General features: G+C 36.4%; 1 protein-coding gene across 7 annotated transcripts in view; it reads right to left on the bottom strand.

Annotated features, from left to right (window-relative positions):
- The window catches only part of MAPK10 (mitogen-activated protein kinase 10), a 568,389-nt gene that overhangs the window by 331,500 nt on the left and 211,955 nt on the right, over positions 1 to 24,934 (bottom strand). For 4 of the 7 annotated variants that reach the window (XR_006216882.1, XR_006216881.1, XR_006216889.1 and 1 more), the window contains one exon: positions 6,414 to 6,528. The gene's annotated coding sequence lies outside the window, so the exon portion shown is untranslated. Of the gene's footprint in view, positions 1 to 6,413; positions 6,529 to 9,991; positions 10,080 to 10,828; positions 10,922 to 11,532; positions 11,791 to 24,934 lie in introns of those variants that run through there. The other 3 variants (XR_006216883.1, XR_006216884.1, XR_006216886.1) reach the window with 3 other exon arrangements.

Here is a 24,934-nt window from a genome sequence, read left to right as displayed (position 1 = left end):
AATTTAAGCTAACTTACTCTTCAAATAAACTCCAGTAAAATGCCAACTTATAAAGACCACCTTATTATTTTCCTAGTAGGACATCAAATTACTTGGGACCTCTCAAACAGTGACAGTCCCAAATCCATCTTCCCAGGAGATACAGCCTGAGGTTCCACCAATTGGTGAAAAGCCTTTAAACTTTTATACAATATGAGGGCTAGTTACGCTGTTTTTACTAGGGTGAACTATACTCCTGAGGACTTGGTTTCCCATCTTGGTAGCTTGTAGCCATTGAAAAACAAGACAAAATGGCACCATAATGACAAATTTCTGAATATCCTCTTAATTCATCTCATATGTAAGGCATTTGGTTCCACAAACCCGTTACACTCATTTCTATCTCTTTTTACTTTGATTATGTTATCATTTCTTAGAATTCCTGTTAGCACACTTACTTGGAATTTAAACCACATCAATGTTTTAAAGCTCTACTGAGTCCAACTTTCATCTTTAATATTGAGAAGGATTCAACACAGTGATAAAAAAGGAAGTGCTCCCCAGTTGGACTCCCTGGGCTCTACCAACACTAGCTGCATGATCTAGGGCAAGTTACTAAATCTCCCATGCTTCAGTTTCATCATTTATAAAATGGAAATGCTCAGTAGGATTCCTGTGAGGATTAAATGAATTAGTGCATGCAAAGTGCTTTGCACGGTGAGTGGCACAAGTAATCACTCAATAAATGTTATCCACTATTCTAATCATGTATTATAACCCTCATCCTTCCAGCACTACTCTGAACAATTATAGACTCATAATTCACAAGAACCCTAGACCTTAGAAGTCACTGAGTTCAATCTCTCACATCAAGTAGTATCATCTCTAACATGTTCGTCGTATTTGGTCAAACATGAAGATGGTTAAATGCAGTGCTGGAAAATTCACTATTCTTCTAAAAGCATGGACTTACAAATAATTCTAACCATCAGAAAGGTCTTTTATGTATGGTGCCTATTCTCCACTCACTGGCCTCTTATGTCTGTCTTCTATACAGCTTCAAACAAACCTGCAGCCTCTATCCACTTTCCACAGTATTCTGAACAATCTCTGATTAGTTAAGTAGAGTACTTTGTTTAGGAAAGTAAAACAAATTTTAGCAAAATTTACTCAACAAAAACAACAACAATAAAACTATACTGTAATTATATAAAAAATTAAGGTAATCTTTGCTTCTGAGGGATTTGGCCAACAATATTCACATTTATCACATAATCTACTTAAATAAGATTGTAGACTGTCAGGCTGCTTTCCAGATTGTATCCAGAGATATTAAAAAAATTTTTTTTAGTCTACCTTTTTCTCTATGAAGTTCCTTTGGCTTTATGCCTTTTCTCCTTATGATTCTCTTTCCTACTTCTATTTCTATCTTTCTATGTATCTATCTCCTGCTCTGTTTTCTTTCTTTCATCAAACAATCATTCAACAGACATTTGTTCAGTATTACCAAGTATTAGGCACTGTGCTAGGCATGGAAAACCAAAAGATAATTAGATCTGGGTCAAATTACTCACAAGCTAAGGCACAGACATAGACACATAAATAGTAAAACATGCTACTATTTATGTAATACAATGAGATAGATATACCTAGGCTACTTTGAGAACACCAGGAAGGCATTCCCAATGGAAGGAGTCAGGGAAGGTTTCTGGTAACACCTGAGAAGTCTAGAGTGAGTCTCCGCAGTACTTCCAAGACTTGAAATCATGTGAGAATCTTGTTTGAAAGATTCTGAGCCAGGGTATCTGGATGGGACGTGAGAAACGGCTTTTCTACCAAGCCCCAGATGATGCCCATGATGCTCACGCTGCTGGTCCCCAGACCATTCTTTCAATTGCAAATGCCTTAAAAGTTGGCTAATGACTAAGTAAAGATTGGGTGGGATGAATATAGGCAGAATAGACAGTATGAAGTAAATCACAGAGGTAAGAAACATTTGAGTGTGTGTGATGAGAATGAAGCACATTAGTGTCCCCAGGCAATTCGAAAGATCACCAGTTACTAAAATGGGGGTGAATGGGAGTATGGTATATGTTAAGGAAAACAGAACTTATTACATAGCCAATGGAGCGTATCAAAGGTAAGCAGAGCAGTTACATGGTAACAATAGCAAATCAGATCTGGTGGCTCCATTGGTAGAATCATGGGCAGGCAAATAGAATTCTAGACTACATTAAATAAACCACCTAACAACGATGATAAGGCAACTGACTTAAAAAACAAACAAAAACAAAAACAAAAACGTTTAGCAGGGGCTCCTGGTGGCTGAGTCAGTTAAGCGTCCGACTTCAGCTCAGGTCATGATCTCACAGTTCATGGGTTCAAGCCCCGTGTCAGGCCCTGTGATGACAGCTCAGAGCCTGGAGCCTGCTTCAGATTCTTTGTCTCCCTCTCTGTCTGCCTCTGTCCTGCTTGCATTCTGTGTCTCTCAAAAATAGATAAAAGTTAAAAACAATTTTTTAAATGTTTAGCAGATAAAGTAAGTTGATTGCATTTTCAAGTAATTTAAAAATCAGGCAAGTTGTTACTCCTTTGCATTCTTTGCCAGCCTGATATCTAGTCTTTATCTGACACTTCATAACATGTGATCTTGAACAAGCCACTTAAGCTCTTTTTGCACCAGGTTCCACATTTTAAAACAGTGAAGAGTTGAATGAACACGGTGGTCTCTCTACCCTAAATTTGATGGTCCCATGAACTAAATTCATTTCTTTTTTTTTTTTTAATATTTACTTATTTTGAGAGAGAGAGAGCAGGGGAGGGGTAGAGAGAGAAGCAGAGGCAGAGCACAGAGCTCCACGCGGGGCTTGATCTAGGGAACCATGAGATCATGTCCTGAGCTGAAATCAAGAGTTGAACACTTAACTGGCTGAGCCACCCAGGTACCCAGAACTAAATTCATCTCTTATTGAATCATGGAATCATAATTCTTTACACCTAATCACAACACCTGGAATATAAATATACACTGTATGACTAATGTTGACTATACCTAACCAACAAGTAACAAGACTTTATATATTCTGCCTCTTCTTTACCCACAACATTCAGTACTGAGTCCAGTTGCTTTGTACTTACATTTTACTGGTGATTCTTTGGTTTATGTTCCTATGATTTTTTAACTGGATTCCTTCAATAGACCACATTAGGTGTTCTCTCTGACTCAGTCTATCTTCTTCCAAAGGCTATCCAAGAAATTGAAGAACTCTGGGGTCAGAAAGCCCCCAAATGCTAAATCTGTCTCTTAGCTGTATGACTGTTAGCAAGTTATTTAACATCTCTAAACCTGAGTTCCCTTATCTGTAAATCATAAGGATGATATGAAGATTAAATGCCTTGCAAAGTGCTTAGCACAAGCAATTACACAGTAAGAACTCAATAAATGCTAGTTATTATTTTGAAAGACAAATCTCATAAACACTTGAGTAGGTACTTCACAAAAGAAAATCAAATGACCAATAAAAAATGAAAAGATGTTCTTCCTCATTAGTAATCAGCAAAAAGCCAATTAATACTTCCATGAGTACAATTATGTACCCACCTGATTAGTGAAACTTAAGAACTTATAAATGAAATGTTGGTGAGAATAGAGAACTTCCCTTGCTGATGGGAGTGTAAACTGATATAACCGATATGGGGACAATATTCTAGCATTATTTGGAAAACCTGAATGTGCACATACCCCCAAATTCAGTAGTTCCTTTCCTGAAGAAGATTTTACACATGTATACTAGAATCTATGAGTAACTATATATATAACTATATATAACTAATAACTTTATTACAAATATATTATTTATAATAAATATATTTAATATATTTAATAAATATATTTGCATAAATATATTTACATATATATAAATAAAGGTTATGCACATAAATTAGCATAAGTAATACAGAAACAATCCAAATATTCACCAACAGTAAAATGGATAAGTAAATTTGGTATATTCATGGAGTAGAATACTACATAATTAAATGAATAAACTACATACATTAATGTAGAAGAATCTTATAATGTTCAGCAAAATCAGTTGATTAAGAATATATATACATACATATATATATGTATATATATACTATGACTGTAAGATGGAAAACCTACAAAGAAAAGCAAAGGAACAAGGAACAAATGTGATAAGAGGCAAAATAGCGATTAGTGGTCACCTTTAGTGGAGAAGAAAAAGCATGTGATCTTAAAGGAACACATAGGTACTTACTAAGAGTCTATTCCTTAATATGAATGGTGGTTATATGAGGTTTGCTTTATAATTATTCCTTAAACTATATTTGTTTTATACACTTTTCTGTGTCTATGATATATTTCACAATTAAAAAATAAACCTGATCGTGTCATTCTCCTACTTAGCATATTTTAAAAGCTCTTCATATTGGCATAAAGTCCAAACTTTTTAGCTTTATTTAAGAGATCCTTCATGATATGTCTCCGGTACCCCTCTTCAGTTTCATTTCTACACCCCCATTTATGCCCTAGCACAGTAAATGGCACAGTGTGCTCCCAAAAAATCATACTCTGTTAAACCTTTGGGCCCCTGAAAAGTATTCCCACTGTTCCCTTCCACTGATTATTTCTCATTGTCCTTCACATTCAGCTAAAATATCACTCCCTTCAGGAAGCCTTGACAAATTCCCAACCCATCTTTATTAGAGTCTCTGCTGCACTTCCTTTAGCACCGCATGTCTACCCATTTGACCGCCCAGTGTGTAAGTACCACACTCTTTGAACACTATCTCCCCCCAATTAATGGCACATTTTAGCGTAAGCACCACACTCTGTAGACTGAAAGCTTCTTTAAGGCAGGTACTATCTCTTTCATCTATCCCAAGAGTCAAGGATAATGTCTACATCACAGATTCTCAATAAATGTTTGCTTAATGAGTAAATGTTTAAGACGGGGCAATATATGTTTTCTACATCACTGGGAGTGACACATAATGCAAAACGTTAAGTTCAACCATATAAAGTTGCCCTTCCTTTAGACCCTATATGGTTCATTATTGGCAATTACATACTATTCTCCTTAATAACAAACACTCATTTAGTACATGGTGATTAAGCACAGCATAGCGATGGCTATTATATCTACTTTCTCAATATAACTGTAAGCAGACTGTAATGAAAATCATGATGTGAAAGAAGTACAGGGTTAATTTCATCAGTCTTCTGTAGTTATGGCTTATGCATTAATTCACAAGAAAGCCTACCTACCCAGAGTTACATAAGCCACTAAGCAAACGAAAGAGATATATTGATCACCAGTTCAAAACAGCTTCTTTTGGAATCTTGCTGTCATACACTATTTCTCAAAGTTATTTGACAGAGTATAACTGCTTCATCTCTGCTGGAGTCTATTGATTATTGACTTTGATGACTATAAAGCATCAAGTATTTTATAAAAAATATTCTGCCTGTGTGTGCTGATATTTTTATAAGATAATAAGTTTTAAAAATTATTCCAACTAGCAGAGAAACTGGATCTACTTTTTAAAATATATTTATTTATTTTGGGGAAAGCGCAAGTTGGAGATGGGCAGAGAGAAGGGAACAGAAGAGCTGAAGTTGGCTTTGCGCTGACAGGGTTGACAGCAGCCAGCCCAGTATGGGGCTCAAACTCTCAAACCACGAGATTATGACCTCAGTTGAAGTTGGACACTCAACAGACTGAGCCACCCAGGTGCCCCAAAACTGGATCTACTTTTAATGTTGCTGTATTAGGCACAAGGATCTGTAGGGTAAATGTCTATGAATTGCATTTTATAAAACTGTGATATGATTTCTCTCCCCTTATTTGCAAGGATCTAAATGCTATGTTAATATATATATATTATATACATTCTTATATATATTCCTATATGTTTACATAAGAGTGAGTGAGTGAGTGTGTGTGTGTGTGTGTGTGTGTGTGCATTCCTGAAAGGTATTGAGCATTACAGGTTCTTTTCACAGAGAACCAATTCTTTTACCTACAGGGTAAATTGGTAAAATGTGGAATTATGTTGCAAATAATAAAAACCACTGAAAAATAATGTCACTCGACTGTTAACTCAGCAACATGAAATTGTTCACTGCAGCCATCTTACACAAACTGGTATCGTCCAGGGCAGTAGCACCCTCCTGTCCCTGGTGTGACACAATTTACCCATGTACCCCAAGACTTCATGCTACTCTATGTGGCAGTAATAGCACTGCACCATCAATCAAACATTCTGTCCTGTTTATTTTCATTTCTTTACTTCACATTATTTGGAGCAGTATTTCTTCAGATCCATACACTAAATCACATGCAATATTTACATGAGTTATAAAGATCATATGTTTTCTGCTGTGGAATATTTTTAAATTTGCAACTCACCACTGCTTGTATGGTTTCTCATCTATAGGAAATGGTTCTAATTCAACAGCTTCTTGCATGAGTTGCCATAATGAAGATCTGAGATGGTCCTGCCTTTGGTGTTCCTCACGCTAGCCTAAAATCAAAGCAAAAACACAGAATGAGTTTGATTTGAACACTTAAATGGGAATTTCATCTGCATTAGGAAATCAAAAGACTGACAAAGATAATTGAAAATGAGTGATGGCACACAGGAGGAGGGAATAAAACATCCCAGGCTGGTTTACTCTATTCAAATTTATCACAAGCACAAGAACTTTGGGGTTACCAATACCAGAGTAGCTGGATATTTTAAAATCTTGACATAAAATCTGACATGATATTTGGGTTTTGTTATATCAGTTTGGTTTTGAGATACAAGGCACCCTACTCAGCTTCTATGGAAACAGTTCCACCCTTGCATGTTTGCATATTCTGCTTTTCACATAAGATTTCATTGGAAAAATGGGTTACATGCTTACCGATAAAAGAAGAAGTTCAAAAACCTCTGAAGTATTTGAAATAGAATAAAACTAAACTGAAATTGGTCTGAAGCTGGAAACAGACCTGTATGTATGTTTTTCCTAATCTGATCTAGTTACAAAAATAGGTTTGTAACTTCAATCTGTTACTGTTACTTTTTGTGATTATAATGGACCAGATTCTCCAAGATTGTACCAATTTCCAATGTTCTACCCATTATCAAACCATGAGTTTTAATTTCTAGAACTTTTGAAAGTATGCTCACAATATCCAAATAAAACCATCCTCTCTGCCCCAACTAAGAGTCCCTTTCCTGGCCAGGTGCTTACAACTTACTGCTAAGAATTCCTTCCACACCACACTCTCCTGCTCTGTGAACATCCCAGTGTGACCTCCAATGTCACCTACCACCATTTCAGAGGACAGGAATTTATTTTTCCTCTGAATTCCTATTATATTTAGTGTCAAATCACTAATAGGAGCCCTTGATCATATACCACCATCCTTGTTATTTAACCTCATCTCCCTAAATGATTATATGCTCCCAAATGGCTCCAAACTCTTCCTTCCATTGCACTTAGCAGAGAACACTGTACACAGGAGACATTCATCCAAGGACTATTTATTGAGCCCCAACAATGTGCCAAACAGACACAGTCAGTACTTGGTGGAGATTATACTTTAGTATAATCTGTTTACACAGGAAACAGGAATATGTAATTACTAGATAGTGTGATAACTGCAATGACAGAGGAAGTACAGACACTGAAGAAACCTTGCCAAATAAATGGGCCTAAGAGCTTTACTTCACTACCAATGCTCACATCCTACTTCCAGTGTATGAGAAGAGGACAATTACTTGAAGAAACCCATTTTCAGGAAGCACATGGAGAACCCAGGCAGGTTAACATCCAGAAACTAGGAGCAGTTTTACTTCTATGAAGAGAAGTCACTAAGATGAATTTCTAGTACTTTAAATCACTGCTGGGTGGTGGGGGTTTTTCCCTGCATTCTAACACACACACACACACACACACACACACACACACACACACACACAATGTAGCAAAAATCCTGTTTATTACTGAGCAGGTTACTCTGCAAATTCCTGATTGGCCTGTAGGGGAATTTCACTTACACCTGCACACTGTATGAGATTTCAGAGCAACTGTGGGTTAAGAATGTTTCTAAGGAACCTTCAGTCATCTCTTTTTCCATTCAAATCTTTACTTTCCACTCCTAAGAACATTAGCTTTATAAACCTATGGCTTTCACATCTCAGAGATAAGAACAGTGAGAAAGGTCATAGTGGCTTATTATGGACCTAAAGCATCAATTCACCTAGAAAATTCTTTATCAAAAATAAGTATAAATTTGTAGCACTTTTCAAGCCAAAATGTTTCTTTTTATTTAAGGATTTTTAATATCACCTGAGTTCTCCATTTGGAGTTTCTACCAAGATTCACAATAAGACATGGGGGAGAGGGTAGGATAGTACCCTAAAACATGGATTTTTCACTCTCCCCCACCCTTTGCCTTGATTTTCTCATAAGGATAAAATGTACTCAAACTGAAAAATCTTTAGTCAAAACCTTACAACTTTGCCATGAAAACATGTACGGAGAGATAAATTTCTGAAAATCCAAGCTACAATTCTAAATTACATTTTCTCTTTCAAAGAGAAATAATCAATGTACAGCATGATCTTTTCTCTAATCAGCAGCAGTGTCTCATATCATACTCATATAATGCAATAAATATATTTAATATACTAAAGGGATAAATGGGTCTTGTTCTCCTTTCCCAATAAGCATTCCCCAGTAGTCCATAGGCCCAACTTTATCTAAATCTTCGGTCCTCAGAAGGAGGTGTAAGAGATGCATGTATGGTAAGAAAGAAATAGTCTGCAGCACATACAGCATTGTATTCCTTTCTGTCATTACTGGACACTTTATGGTTCTTTTTGCCCAAGTGTTGCAGCGTCCAACCAAAAGCTTAAAGGAGACTACAAGAGGAGATAGTAGGCAAAATGGAGAAAGAATTTTAAGTGTCAATTTGTTTACTTCTTATTCTGATCGAAGGAAGACTTGCTTTGAGACCCATTATTCTCATAAGCAAGTAAGCAATCATTTGATTTGAACCCACCAATTTCATGCAAAGTCTTTTGAGCTCCAAATGTGACCTGAAGTCACAACTAGAGCAGGAAGAGAGAATATTTGCCCCCATGTTTCACAAACAAGAAAGACCCTAGTTTGTCTTTATTTTTTATCATCAGTATTAAAAGACTTTTTCCCTAAGATTACATCCAAAGAAATATATTCATTTACATAAAGCCACAATAAAACTAAACAACAACAACAACAACAACAACAACAAAACAAAAAAAGACCTTTAAATATGGGACGCTTTACCTTTAAACATGGGAGGCTTTTTCATATTATTTTGGCTAGGCAGATACCTTTCGCTTATGATATTCTTATAAGATATACTAACAAGGGAAATCCTATGAATTTCCTGTAATTTAAAAACGTACATTTATTTTATAGCATCCACAACCAAGTCTCAGTTCATTCTAACCTTGAAAATCATTGACCACGTACTATGAAACCATTAAATACTAATAGCTGCAGACATACCAGACAATGACAGCAAAACACACTCGGTCCCTCTGGGATCTGTTCATAAACATCCCCTTCCAGCATGACAAACACACTCCTCCCAACAGCAGATGCTGTTCTGGGGCAAGCAAGCAGGAAGCTGGAGGCAGCTGATTTCTCCACTCTACATATGATTTCTCACTGCCTCATCATCAAAAAAAATTTTTTGACCAAAACTGCGAAGATTTTGTAATGCCAGGAGCCCATCAAATTAAAGATATTTTGCAACAACAGGAGAGAGTGATGTGCAAATGAGGAAGCATGAAGACTCTTTAATATCTAAGGTCATGCCACCTTTGTCATCTGATTTGCTGTTCCGTTGTGGGGAAGAGAAAATCGTTTGCTCTGTGTAATAAAATAAGCTAACCTGGTACTTCATGTCAATTAAGAGTGAGATCGAGGCAGAAAAGGAATACGTACCAAAAGCAGCAAAATTGCTCATCCAAACTGTCCTGCCCCTAAATCCAAAGGTTCTGAAGTAGAGTCTGAAGCTTCTGAGCTCATGCATGAGCATCACTATCTATATTCGCAGCATATATGCTCACCTAAGGTAGAAAATGTACAGAAGCCACTCTGAGAGAAGTGGTCATTCCTGCAACCATTTTTAATACGGTGATCAGCATTCTGTGAGATCTTCCTGGGTCTGGCAAGTAGCAGACTAGGGATGCAAGGAGGAAATTGGACCTTGGGCTGGCAATGCTGAGTGCACTTTTTTTCCTGCAATCTGAACTGTGGCCTGTCCCATGACTTAGCCTGCCTCTTTCCGGTTCGTTCATAAAAGTTACCGTCAACACACCAGAAGCATGAGTGCTGCTGTAAAGACACTGTCAGGCTCTGCAGCAAAGACAGCCCATGTAAACAACCTTGTGATTCCTTCAGAGCCTACTGCCATGGGATAAGCCATTCTTTTTCGGTAGCTAAATTGCAGTACCTGGGAAGTTATGTGTTAGGAGGTAAAAGCAGAGACAGCCTCTAGATTTCAATGTACAGGGGAAAAATGCATATACAGTTTTTCTTAAGATATCTTTAACCTTGATTCACTTGAAGATTTTCCAATAAATCATGTTTATTTTGCTGCAGGCACAAATACATAAATTCTGATGAGTATATTGCCATGCTCATTTCTGATTTTTTCCCAAAAGAGCTCTGACATTTCTAGGGGACACAGTATCCCAGCACAGAATATGGGAACCCTGCCATTAAAAAAAAATGCTGCCTGCTGTGATAGGAGATCACTTTCTTAAAGGGACCCCTTACCTTTGCGACTGCAGTGCCAATGTTTTCTCTAATCTCTATCCTGACCCCTGTCCTGTGTTCCTCTTCCCAGCCCAAATTCAGCCTAGAATGTCTCTGCAAGAGTAATGCCATTAGTTTTGCAACTAAAATATATAAATACTATTCCCTACTAAAAATATGTAAATATGTTCCAAAATATTCATTTAAATTATACCTCTCAGGAAGTAAACATAAATGTATACTTAAAGACATGATTTTTTGATGTTTTATGGAACCCAGAGCTTTTCTCAGATATAGGACTGAGGTCAGCACTTCTAACAAGCACAGCTGTTCTCTCTCTCTCCGTCTCTCTCCCCACCTCTCCTTTTCTCTCTCTCCCTCCTTCCCCCTCCCCCCCCCCCCCCCCCCCCCCCCCCCCCCGGCTGTTTTTCTTCTCTTTCTAAAAACCCCTGGTCACAATAAGAAAGCTCCCTCCCACCCCCTGCCAACCCTCACTCCAAACAGAAAGGTTTCCACACGCCCAAGTCTGGGGAGAGATGCTCCACACACAAGGAAAGGCTGGTAGCTTCTTGCCTTAGAGGTACTTCACTTCATTAACCTGCTTTCCACCCCATCTCTCCCACTTCTCCCATGCTTGCTCTCCCGCCCCACCAGGAGCAATCAATAGGCATCACCCCACCCTCCAAAAAACAGGTTAGAACCCAGAATGAGCAAAGAGCACCTACCATTCCGTGCTTGAGAACTACGATCCTGATCCAGCAGTGTTTGCCCCAGAAATCCTCCCTACTTGTTTTTCATTAACCACATTCCAAATTGTAATAAGGAATAGATTCTTTGGAGGTGGGGAAATTGTTTAAAATTAGTGATGGACAGGTGATTTCCAAGAAAACCCAATCTTAAACTCACTCAAGCCCCTAGGTATTGAGGGGTGAGGAGAAAAAAGGAAAATCGTAAAAATGAAAAAAGAAAAGAAAAAGGTAAGCATATAACAAGCGCCACCCACCCCCATAAAAAAAAAAAAAAAGAAGAAGAAGAAGAAGAAGAAGAAGAAGAAGGGGAGGTTTTTTGAAAAAAAAAAAAAAAGAAGAGTGGCTTGCTGAATCACCCTCTTTCACTGCCTGGAAACCATTGTGCAGCGCGATGCTGCCTGTACCATTGTGGAACCTACCAGAGGAGACGGACAGAGGGCTTGGGGAATGGGGTTGCTATGGCAACCGAAAGGAGCACACATGACGTCAAAGCCCAGAGAGGTCTAGGGAGGGGTAAGAGGGGGAAAGGGAAAGAGGAAAAAAGTCTATCTATGTGCGGCTACAGCCACTGTGTTTTCCGGTGAAATGAGGACCAGGCAAAATGGAAAGGAGTAGGGTTCCGTGGCAGCCACTATCAGGAACTACGACATCAGCAGCCAGGCTGCACAACCCACAGAAACAATCCGCTCCAAGCAGTGCTGGCCGTGTCCACAGCAGCACTGAGGAACAAACACCGGCAGACCAAAACAACATAACGAAATACGGTCAATCTCTGCTTTTCAACTAGCTCAGCTCTTTGCAAACAGCAGAAAGTGAGACTTGGAGTCTTTCTAAATGTCAAAACAAACAAGGATGCTAATAACCTCAGAGGAGAAGTGAGCATTGGAGTCCCAGCTGGATTCCAGAGGTCATTTGCACAGCACTATTATAACTCTTCTGTGTTTCCTTGTTTTTTATAAAAATCATAAATAAATGCCCACTACACCCAATTCAACAAACTGACTCTTAGATTGCAATTAGAATGTAGGAAAAAAAATACAGTTGATTTGAGTTAACAAACCAGGGGTTCTTTTTTTAATTGCAGATAATTCTCTGGAAAACCAACAACAATTACATGATTACGATATGTGGCAAATATGTCTATTTTATTTAAGTAATTTTCCCTGCCTCTGACTGTTAGAGTCTCCATACAGTTTTTTTTTTATTTTTAAGTCTCCATACAGTTTTAACATCTACAAATAGTGTGTTTTTAGAATGAGGGGAGTTAACTATTTGCACTATTTTTAAAAAGTATCAAAATTTTTAACCGTTTGAAAATATATTCTTTATATAATTTTCATATAATATAAATATAAATATATATATGTATATATATAAATATATAAATATATATAAATATATAATATATATAAATATATAATATATAATATATATAAATATATAATATGAATATTATATAAATATAAATATTTCATATTATATAAATAAATAAAATTCATATTATATAAATAATAATTCACATTTGGCCAAATAGCCTCAGCCCTTGGACGTCTCAAGTTACATTATCCAACCAAATTCCTTTTTTTTTTTTTAATTTTTTTTTTAACGTTTATTTATTTTTGAGACAGAGAGAGACAGAGCATGAACGGGGGAGGGGCAGAGAGAGAGGGAGACACAGAATCGGAAGCTGGCTCCAGGCTCTGAGCCATCAGCCCAGAGCCTGACGCGGGGCTCGAACTCACGGACCGCGAGATCGTGACCTGAGCTGAAGTCGGACGCTTAACCGACTGAGCCACCCAGGCGCCCCCCAAATTCCTTTTTTGCTTAAACAACTTTGTGGTGTGTTTCTGTCTACTGAAACCAAGTAATGCTGCGTTTTATACCATTGTCCATTATGTTTGGAACTAGCATACTTACATGAATAAGGAGCTTCTTCCATATGTTAACAGAAAAGATATAATAGGCAACAGATATAAACTAAGTAGTAATTGCAGACACTGAAATATCATAAAACTGTGGGACCACAGAAGGTTTTGTTTTCATTGTTGTTGCTGCTACTTTATTCAGGAGGGAATTTAGAAAAGGAAAGTCATACATGAGTTTTCTGTCTTTTTAATCCACTGGACGAGATAAGATTTTGGAAGTCACTTTACTCTAATTTCAACTTCAATAGGAATCACTTGATTATTAACTGGTTAGTCTTGGCCATGGGCCCGCCTACAAGAAAACTATGTCTCAAGCAAAAATATGTATCAATTAGCCAAACAACTTTATAGCCAATGTAATTAGCATTCAGGCTTTTCAGTTATTGTATTCTAAGTTTTGATATCAAAAGTTAATTTTCAATAACTGGATATCAATGAAGGAAAAAATGAAACATAAAAGCTAAAATCTATAAAGCTAGTAGAATAAAATACAACTTTTAGAAGGAAAAATAGCTTTCTGATCCTGGAGTAGGGAAAGATTTCTTAGGACACAGAAAGTACTCATCATAATAGAAAAAAAAATTGATCAAAATTAAAAGCTTCCTCTTATCCAAGTCACCATTAAGAAAATGAAAGAGACAAGCCACAGACTAGAAGAAAACTGTCTTGATAAACATCTGAAAATACTCTTGATATACACAAGTTCTAGATCATATAAAAATATCCTACAACTCAATGATAAAAAAACAAACAATTTTGTTTAATGGGCAGTCTTGAATAGGCACTTGGCAAGGGAGATTTACAAATGGTTGATAAGTACATAAAAAAGCGTTCAGTGTCATTGGTCATCAGAGAAATGCAAATTAAAGCTACAATAAAAGCCAATTAGGCCCATAAAAATGGCTAAAATTTTAAAAGCCTAAAAACACTAAATATTGGCTAATATATGGAGAAACCAGAACTCTCCTACATTATTGGTGCGAGTATAAAATGGCAAAACTACTTTGGGAAATGGTTTGGTAGGGTGTTTTTTTTAAATTATAAACATATACCTACAGTATGACTCAACTATTCTATTCATAGATAGTCACCCAAGAGAATAGAATATATTTCCATTAAAAAAAAACTTATACATAAATGTGTATGCTAGCTTTATTTATAATTGGTAAAAACTGGAAACAACTCAAAGTATATCAACAGGAGAATGAATAAGTAAATTATCGTATATTCATATAATAGTACACTATTCAGCAATAAAAAAGAATGGCAACAATGAATAGGCTGAAACCAACCAATTTCTTCCACTAGGTGTTAATTCTTGATGGCACAAGTTATAAAGAGTAATAATAGATGCCAACGTTGTTTGTAGATTTGGAAGTGGATTTTACTATTTAGAGCTTTAATTCTCAACCTACTCATTTCAGTAATATTTAGATGATCAAAATGGTATTTTAAGTTTATTCTGTATAGCATAGAAAATTAATTTCCTAAAATTAGATCATTTAATACAAGTTGGCTTTTTAAAAAATCAACAGTAAATAGATCCCATTCCTGATTGATAGAAACTATTTACTTAAAGCCCTCAATAAGATGATTCTAACATAAATCTCTATTTGCAACTTCTCAATCCAACACAATGTGTTTTAGAGCCTCACTTCCCCACCAAAATACAAGTTTAATCAAAAGAGAAAAATAAAAAGAATAGACACCTATTGGCATCATTGTATTTGGCAGGCACTCCACTTATGCATAGATACACCCACCACATAAACTACCACAAAAGTACCTCCTTCCTTTTGTTTGGTATTTATCATACTGTACGTTGTATTACTCTAATTTTATGAATATATATCCTACCTCAAACTTGACTCTAACTTAATCTTCCTTATTATTCATTGCCTTCTGCAAGTTCCCTTTTCCAGGAATCTGTCATATCTTCCTACACTTGGTAGGTAATCAGTAAGGTTATATGCATTGTTAAGGAGTGTTAAGTTTTGAGATATCCAATATTAAAGCATGTAACTTCTGTTACAACATTAAATATTTAAACTTTAACTGTTTTAAATTATTTTCAAAGGACTTTCAAATGAAACTGTACTTAGTCTAGAAGTCTGACCTGAATTCTATCAGTACTATCAATCATAAAAATTTTTGAAAGAAGACTTTTAAGTGAATAAATGAATGTGACTTCTTATTTTCAAAAGCACGGAGTTGTATTTAGTATTTCTTATATACAAGTTTATTTATTTAATGGCATGTTTGTAGTCTGTGGAAGGACTGAAGATTTGCAGGAATATTCTTGTTCTCCAAGCAAGGAGATCTTTTTCACTTACAAATGAAAATCTTTTGGATATTACATTTTTCAAAATGAGCTACTGAAATATGCAACATCAATGAATCTCAAAAACATTATGTTAAGTGAAAAAAAATGAGTCAAAAGAGCATTTACTTTATAAATCCATTTACATAAAGTTCTAGAACAAACAAAACTGTTCTATGGTAATGGAAATCAGAACTGTGATTGCCTGTGGGAGCCACAGAGTTGAAGACTGTTGAGGGCAAGACAGAAATTTCTGTAGTGATGGAATGTTCTGTATCTTGTTAGAAGTTATAAGTTGTTACATAGGTATAAGCACTTGTCAGGACTCCTCAAAGTGTAATTCCTAAGATTACTGCATTTCGCTCTATGTAAATTGAACTACTGTTTAAAAATAATAACAATAGGGACCCCTGGGTGGCTCTGTCATTTAAGCATCCAACTCTTGATTTTGGCTCAGATCAGGATCCCAAGGCCATGGGATCAAACCCCACATGGGGCTCTGCACTGGGTGTGAGACCAGTTTGGGACTCCCTCTCTCTCTCTCCCTCTGGCCCTCTCCCCTGCCCACATTCTCTCTCTCTCTCTCTCTCTCTCTCTCTCTCTCTCTCTCTCTCTCTCAAACAAAAAATTTTAATTAAAAAAGGGGAAATAATAATAAATAATAACAATACTGTAAATTTCCAAGAAGAAAATTGCTGAGTAAGCAATAAGAACTCCTAAATGTGCAAATCTGGTCCCATACCTTGAATCTTGATTTTGCAGACCAGAGCAAACCCAGCAAAAGAAAAGGCCAGAATCATGTCAATAGGATCTTAAGAGATCTAGCAAACCCCCCAAAGTGAGGCAGACAATTGATGGAGGTTAACCTAACAAACAAGAAATAAGAATTCAGACATTTAAAGTCAGATTTCTCAGAGAAGCCTGGCAAGAAGCACATCCCTAGGTTCTGCTGTAGGAACTATCATTCAGTGTTAGGACTCACAATTCTGGAGGAAATGAAGGTACAAATGAGCTAGCTTTCCAAACAGTAAATGGCAAGGGACTCTGGAATAGAGGAATACAAAGGAATCAAGTCAGGAAAACTGGAGTAAGAATTCAATTTCTGAATCCAAGTCGAAAATTGAACCCCCATTCATGGGGGCTTAGCAGTAAAACAAACTACTTCACTAAGATCTCTTATCAAAATTGGTCCTAGAATAGCGTTACCAACTCATACCCATTTGCCAGAAACTTCCTAAGTCTCACATACCAGGAAAACCCTTGGTCCTAGGCAAACTAGGACAGTTAATCATCCTATCCCAAAGTCTAAAATGGACTTGAATCCTCAACTGAGTATTAAAGGTCCCAGGCTCAAAAGTTATACAAGAAAGAAGTCAAGAATTAGTTATAACAGTGATGTTGCTAAAGAGGAGTGTCACATAGCTACACTTTCAACAATTAGATTATTACACGATGCATAATGCATACGGTTTGGTAAACACAAGCAAAATTGTGAAAGATAAATCAGTACAATTGGGTGAGTGAATAAATATAAGGGGAATGCAGAGGGTCAGTGTTGATTCAGATCACTATCATGTCAAGATATATAATAATGTCTTCTCTCAGAGTCAGTCATGTATTTTTCATGATGTTTCCACTTGGGCAACACTAGCCCTTTGCAAAACTATTTCATAATTTAAAAGTTTCAGAGATGCCGCATTCCATATCTCCCTTGTGGAAAGTTATATTTCACATTACTAAATTAAAAGTGCTGTGAAAATGAAGTTTAAAAAAAAACCCCTAAATTTCTCAAAATTAAGTCAAAATTTATATCTTAAAATAATTTCCCCAATGAAGTTTATAATTAATATCTTTTATTATTCTGTTTGGATAGGAGACACAAGGCCAACAGCTTACCATGGCTATGGCAGTCTTCTATGGAGTGAACTTGAAATACTAAAGGTTCTTCATATAATCCAGCTATTCCCTTGTGGGTATTTATCCAAACAAAGTGAAAAACTAAATAAAAAAGATATCTGCACCCAAATGTTCATTGCAATATTGTTTACAACAGCCAAGATATGAAAACAACCTAAGTGTCTGTCAGTCGATGAATGAATTGTGGTATAGATAGATATAGATATAGATATAGATATAGATATAGATATAGATATAGATATAGATATAGATATAGATTATATAGATATATAGATATATATATCAGCCATAAAAAAGAATGTAACCTTGCCATTTGCTACAGCATGGATGGACCAGAGAACAGAATGGTGGTTGCCAGAGGTGGTGTGGGGAGTGGGTGAAATGGATGAAGGAAGTTAAAAGGCCTAAGTTTCCAGTTATAAAATAACCATCTAGGAGATGTAATGTGCAGCATGGTGACTATAGCTAAAAAATTCTATAACTATATATAGTGATGAATGTTGGCTGGACTTATTGTGGTGATGGTTTTGCAATATATTTAGGTGCAATATATATTAGGTATATTTTATTGTACACCTGAAATGAATGTGATGCATGTCAATTATACTTCAATAAAAAATGAAATATTAATGGTTCCTAATAAGAGTAAATTTTGTGATCAGTGTCATAGAATAAGGAAGGATCTAACTTTATATCACTTTTCTTTTTAAATAAAAGACTTTATATTTCAGAGAAGTTTTAGGTTTACAGAAAAATTGAGTAGAAAATTACAGAGAACCCTCATATACTCTGCTCCCCTCCCCACAGATTATTAACATATTACATCAGTGTGGTAAGTTTCTTACATGATGAACCAAATAATGATATGTGATCATCCATTAAAGTCTATAGCTTATATTAGGGTTCACTCTTTGTATTGTACAGTTCTATGGGTTTTGACAAAGGTACAATGTCATGCTTGCACTCACTTTTAATTTTCCTCTTGCTTAGAAGTCTATTTTACATTCAGGTAACAAGTGTATTCACATCAAAAGAAAGTAGATAAGATTGGTCTGCTGAAAGATTTTCCTAATGGACAGATCAAGACTGTTAGAAGTCAGTGGCAGAAAATGTACTTCGAACCAACTTTTACTAAGCTTATAAAAGTATTAATTTTTTTTCACTAAGAACACCCATAGCTAGCCAAATTATATCCCTTTGTGGTTAAATACACTTTGTACATGCAGAATGTCTGATGCAAAGAAAATAGTGGTTATATCAGATTTTCAGGATCTTTGGTTTTTTTGAAAGTCTAGATTTAGTTTACAATAATAAGGGGGAAAGAAATTCTACTTAAAAATAATACCAAAGATGCTTCAGTTTCCTCAGGTAGCAACAGCTTAAAATATCTAATGAGAGGATTTGTCTTTTGAACAACTATGCTAATAGAAAAATGCTTTTTCTTAGATTCCAGTAGAAGCTGGTTTGTGAGATATAGAAACAGTTATTCTTGCCAGACATCCTCAGGTTTATCCACACTTCAATCCATACACAGCTGTAGCAATTCCAATTTGCCTTATCCTTGCTTTACTGCAGTGCCTCAGAAGCATGACCAAAGTATCGAGATACCATGGATTATATTTGAGTTTGGTCTAGAAATTCAACTTCTTTTTTTTTTCATTTCTTTTTTACTTTTTATTATTTTTATTTTTATTTTTTTATTTTATTTTTTTAAATTTACATCCAAATTAGCATATATAGAAATTCAACTTCTTACCACTTTGCAGCAACTCGTATCTTCATTAAAAAGGCTATTCTTTTTTTTTTTGCTTTAATGAAGTATAATTGATAAATAAAACTGTAAGATATTTAAAGTGTACAACGTGATGATTTAGTACACATATATATTGTGAATAGATTCTCCTCATTAAGTTAATTACTGCATCCATCACCTCACATATCATATTAACCTTCCTTTGAGGGGCGGAAGGTAAGAACACTCAAGAGCCACTCTTTCAGAAAATTTTAGCTATACAACTACAGGTGGCATGTTACACATTAGATGCTTGGAGCCCATTTATCTTATAACCAAAAGTATGTATGTACCTTTTTACCAATCTTTTCCTATTCTTACCACCCCCATCCCCCAGCACATGGCAACCACTTTTCTAGTCTCGGTTTCAATGATTTCAACTTTTTTAGGTTTCCCTTCTAAGTTCAACCTTACAGTATTTGTCTTTGTCTGGCTTGTCTCATTTAACACAATATCCCCAAGGTCCATCCATGTTTTCTGTCTCAGTGGTAGAATTTCTTAAAGGGCTATTCTTACCTCTGATTCTGACTTGCTATCATTGTGCTCAAAAGATGGTCACTGAGACAGGCCAAGAGACAAAACACAAGCCCAAACTTTTAATAAAATTTAAAATAAAAGGTTAATAATAACAAATATAGATCTTCTATCACCATTAAATGAAATTTCCCAATATTAGAAGGCCTATCTTTAAACATGATATGAGAAGGTTTTGTAATCACTCACTAGTTAGTGAATTCTGGGTTTGTGCATTAGAACAACAGTATAAGTAATGGTGATGGTACCCAAAACAATCAAAGGAATAGTAATCAGAATTAATAATACATTACAGGATTTGGCATATTTGGTGGCTTGGTCGGTTAAGCATCCGACTTCGGCTCAGGTCATGATCTCGCAGTCTGTGAGTTCGAGCCCCGCGTCGGGCTCTGTGCTGAAAACTCAGGGCCTGGAGCCTGCTTCAGATTCTGTGTCTCCCTCTCTCTCTGCTCCTCCCCTGTTCATGCTCTGTCTCTCTCTGTCTCAAAAATAAATAAACGTTAAAAAAATTTTTTAAACCAAATAACCATTAGCATAAACTTATATATACAGCTTATGCTTGCTGGGTTTTCCAATTATACCCCCCAAAATTCTTAGAGTATCTTAAACATGTCATTTAACCTTCATTGGAATGTTATATTCAAAAGGGAGACAGGGAAATAGAAATCCAATTTTGAAAATTGTCTAACTCATGAAGATATGCAGTGATAATAGCATAAATTTAATATGTATCCTGTATATGTACAGGAGGTTTTTTTTAATTTTTAAACAATGTATAAATACTTTTAAGGCTTATTTGGAGTATGTATAGATAGTGAAAAGGGTACTGGACTCATCAACAGACCTTCTTTAAATCCTAGCTATGCTGTTTCCTGTCTGTGTGACTTGAACAAATCACATAGCCTCTCCATTTCCCAATTAAGGCATTGACATAATAGACATAATAATATTCACTTCACAGAACTTTCATGAGAATCAAATTACATAATGCGTATGACTGTGCCTGCTACAACCGTTGGCATATGACAGCCACATAATAAATATTGAACATTCAACTGAGTCTATCTGCAATAAGAAACATGTAGCCCACACTCAAATTTACATTTCTTAATACAATTTTGAAAGCTATAAACATTGTCCAGTGCCCCAGAAGCATTCATCTTCTGTTGCTTGACGATGTTTTTAAAGTATATACACAAGGGGAGATGCAGTTGATCATAGGGTACTTGGCAGTGTTGAAGAAGCACTATGGAACTAAGAATAAACTTGAAGGAATTTAAGCCTACCTTAAATTTAGCTAGTCTACACTTGAGAAACTACCTTTAAGCTAGTCTACACTTGAGAAACTATTCAAGACATCAGCAATTCTCCCTGGAAATTTCCCAGAGAAAATTCAGTTACTTGGTCAGCAGATATTCAGAGATATACTATTTCATAAATAGAGAACCAAATCAAGAAAATCAAGCAAAAACTAGTACAGCTGTTGGAGCTGTGTGATATTCTTATAATTTAAATAAAATCAACCAGTAAATCACTGAGCAGCATACAAGTACAAAGCACTGTGTTAGACATTTAGAAAAGAAGTTCAAGACATGGGACCTATTCAAAAGAAGCTCAAGGGGCCCTTGGGTGGCTCAGTCAGTTAAGAGTCTGACTTTGGCTCAGGTCATAATCTCACAGTTCGTGAGTTCTAGCCCCATGTCAAGCTCTGTGCTGACAGCTCAGAGACTGAAGCCTGCTTCAGATTCTGTCTCCCTCTCTCTCTCTGCCCCTCCCCAGCTCACACTCTCTCTCTCTCTCTCTTCTCTCTCTCTCTCTCTCTCTCTCTTTCAAAAATAAATAAACATTAAAAAATAATAATAATAAATAAAAAGAAGCTAATGAGCTTATTGCAAAGTCAAGACTGAGTCACTTGAGAAAAAAAAAAATCTATAAAGAAGTCCCTAATGTAGGATAAAAACAATGAAGTCTCTAGTTCAGAGAGGGAAGACCTCAACATGAGCCTGAATGCTGAAAATATGGACCTCCAATCCTGTATCTGTTGAGAAGCAGCACAGACTGACAAAAATGCAAACCTCGGTTTTAATTCCATGATGACTAATTACCCAATAGATGTTGGGCAGACTCTCCTCCCTAGGTTTGGGTCTTTTCATCATAAAATATTGGGCCTACATTACATGATAATTATAGTTCTGTAACAAAACAGAAGAGAGTCTTAATATGATTCTTGAGCAATGAATAGAATTTGGGCAGTTGAGATTTAAGGAGAACAGACTTAAAAGGAAGGAAAATAGATCATATATGAATGAGAGTAAAGAGATAACACTCTAACTAAAGGGAGAAGAAAAGTACTGGGATAAATGGAAAATCTTCAACCAGATTGTCTTAGGAGGCAAAAGATGCATACTGAACATTTGCATTACAAATGAAAATATAAGGCAGTGATAACAGGAGCCACTGCTGAGGTCAGTTCTGGCTTTCTGAGTCATTTAATATATGTTACCTTATAATAATAAAGTAATAATTGCTATTATTATTATCACCAATATCACCATAAACATCATTATTATTTTAGCTATCTATTCAAAGGATACTCTGTACCAGGCACTAGGCTACATTTAGACATCGACTCTAATCTCACAGCGTTTTTTACATATAATTTATTGTCAAATTGACTTACATACAACACCCAGTACTCATCCCAACAAGTGCCCTCCTCAATGCCCATCACCCATGTTCACCTCTCTCCCACCCATCCCCCATCCACCATCAGCTCGTTCTCTGTATTTAAGAGTCTCTTGTGATTTGCCTCCCTTCCTCTCTGTAACTATTTTTTCCCCTTCCCTTCCCCCATGGTCTTCCGTTTAGTTTCTCAAGACCCACATATGAGTGAAACATATGATATCTATCTTTCTCTGAGTGACTTATTTCACTTAGCATAATACCCTCCAGTTCCACCCACATTGCTGCAAATGGCATGATTTTATTCTTCCTCATTGCCAAGTAGTATTCCATTGTATATATAAACCACATCTTCTTTATCCACTCATCAGTTGGTGGACATTTAGGCTCTTTCCATAATTTGGCTATACACAGCATTTTTTTTAATCATTATCTCACTAACATCTGTTGATCATCCACTATGTGCTTGGGCTCATGCTACATTATTACAATCCTCACTACTATCCCATCAGGTACATAAGATTATTATCCCTACTTTATGGACAAGACAATTAACATAAAGAGAGTTTAACTCATCTGTCCAGGATCATACAGCTAAAAACTAGATGAATCCGGATTTAAATCCATGCATATTTGACTGAAGTTTCTCTTTTGAGACGTTGGGGGGATGGGGGATGCTAATGAGCTTAAGTTATAAAAGTAGTATCATCCAATAGGAAGGTCTTTCCTCACATTCCCAATCAGAGCACTGATCATTTCCTATCGTTACCGCTTCCTTTGTGGTACATGAGGAGAATTGGCAGTCAGGGCAATACAACCTTTATGCAGAAGCAGTGAAACCCCCAAATAAGAAGGCAGAAGAAGCCCTTCAAGGATGTAGTGAAACACAGCTTTTTAAAAACATGGCATGGCTGTGAACTGCTGAGAAACAGCAGTAGCTAATAGAACACCTGGTATTCCTCTATAAAGAATGTGACTGCTCTTTTTGTCAGTAAAGATTTTTAAGCCAACTGTGAACCTAAAAGACAAAGTTTCAGTTTCTTCAAATAGCTACAATTCCTAAACTGAAAACCCACCTCCTATAGGCAATGTAGAAAAGATATTGGTAGTAGGCCTTCAAACACAGCTGTATACTTTTATTGGAGACATTATCTATAGAAGTGAAATTCAATGGTATTGTGAGTGCATGTAGACACACGCACAAATACAAACAAGTATTCATCCAGTCAACAAATACTCATTGAATATCTACTGTAATGGTAAAGACAAAACTTGTTCAGATATTGCTTCTGCTCATTGAAGGGGCTCAATGTTTTACTAGACATGAATATGAATAAACATAAAGCAAGGTTTTTAAATTGCTAATTCAGTAGAGAAGTGAAAATAAAGCGATGGAAGTTTGGGGAAAAAATTATTTCTAGCTACAGTGATTGGGGAAAATCTTAGAAATGCACACTGTGAAATAATAGAAACTATATATACTGGTCTCTGCCTCTCTCCCTGCTCCCTGCCACATTCCTGGCACAAAGTTCCTAAATCCTTTGGAATTTCCTGGGTCTTAGGAGAGAGCATATTTTGTTCTAATGAGGAGACTCTTGATAAGCTCCTAGAAGGTTTCGGGATGGTGGCTGGTAATGAGAAAGATCAAGCCGTTATTAGAAAGTTGGAAATTTAGCTCCATCTTCCATATCCTGGGAAGGGGAAATGGGTTGGAGATTAAGTTAATGATCAATCATGCCTATGTGATGAAGCCTCCATAAAAATCCCAAGAAGATCAGAGAGTATAAGTGTTTCCCTGAGTTCTGTGTGCTGTCTTAACAAGTGATAGGCTCCAAGGAGGGGGTCATGGACACCTCTGATTTGCAGCCAAGTTACACAGAAGTTGTGTAACCTGGGAACATACGACTTGTTATTGGTATCTCAAGGGGGTGGGGGAAGTCTTGTGGGACTGAGCCCTTAATCTGTGAGGTCTATGCAAACTCTAGTTAGTGTCAGGACTGAATTGAACTACAGGTTGATGTCAAAGAATTGCTTGTGTGAGGGAAAAGTCCACACATCTGGCATCAGAAGTGACACCAGTGTTTACACAGGTCAGAGTCACACAAAGTTACACCAGTGACTCTTGAAGTGTTGTGAGATGTGAGTGTGGTAAGAGAAAAACAGAAGTGAGTTTTTCCATTCACACACATATACACACATACACATATA

Source organism: Panthera tigris, chromosome B1 (assembly GCF_018350195.1).
Source record: "Panthera tigris isolate Pti1 chromosome B1, P.tigris_Pti1_mat1.1, whole genome shotgun sequence".
Taxonomy (NCBI): domain Eukaryota; kingdom Metazoa; phylum Chordata; class Mammalia; order Carnivora; family Felidae; genus Panthera; species Panthera tigris.
Note: the sequence above shows the minus strand (reverse complement) of the source record. Positions and strands in the feature narration are given on the sequence as shown.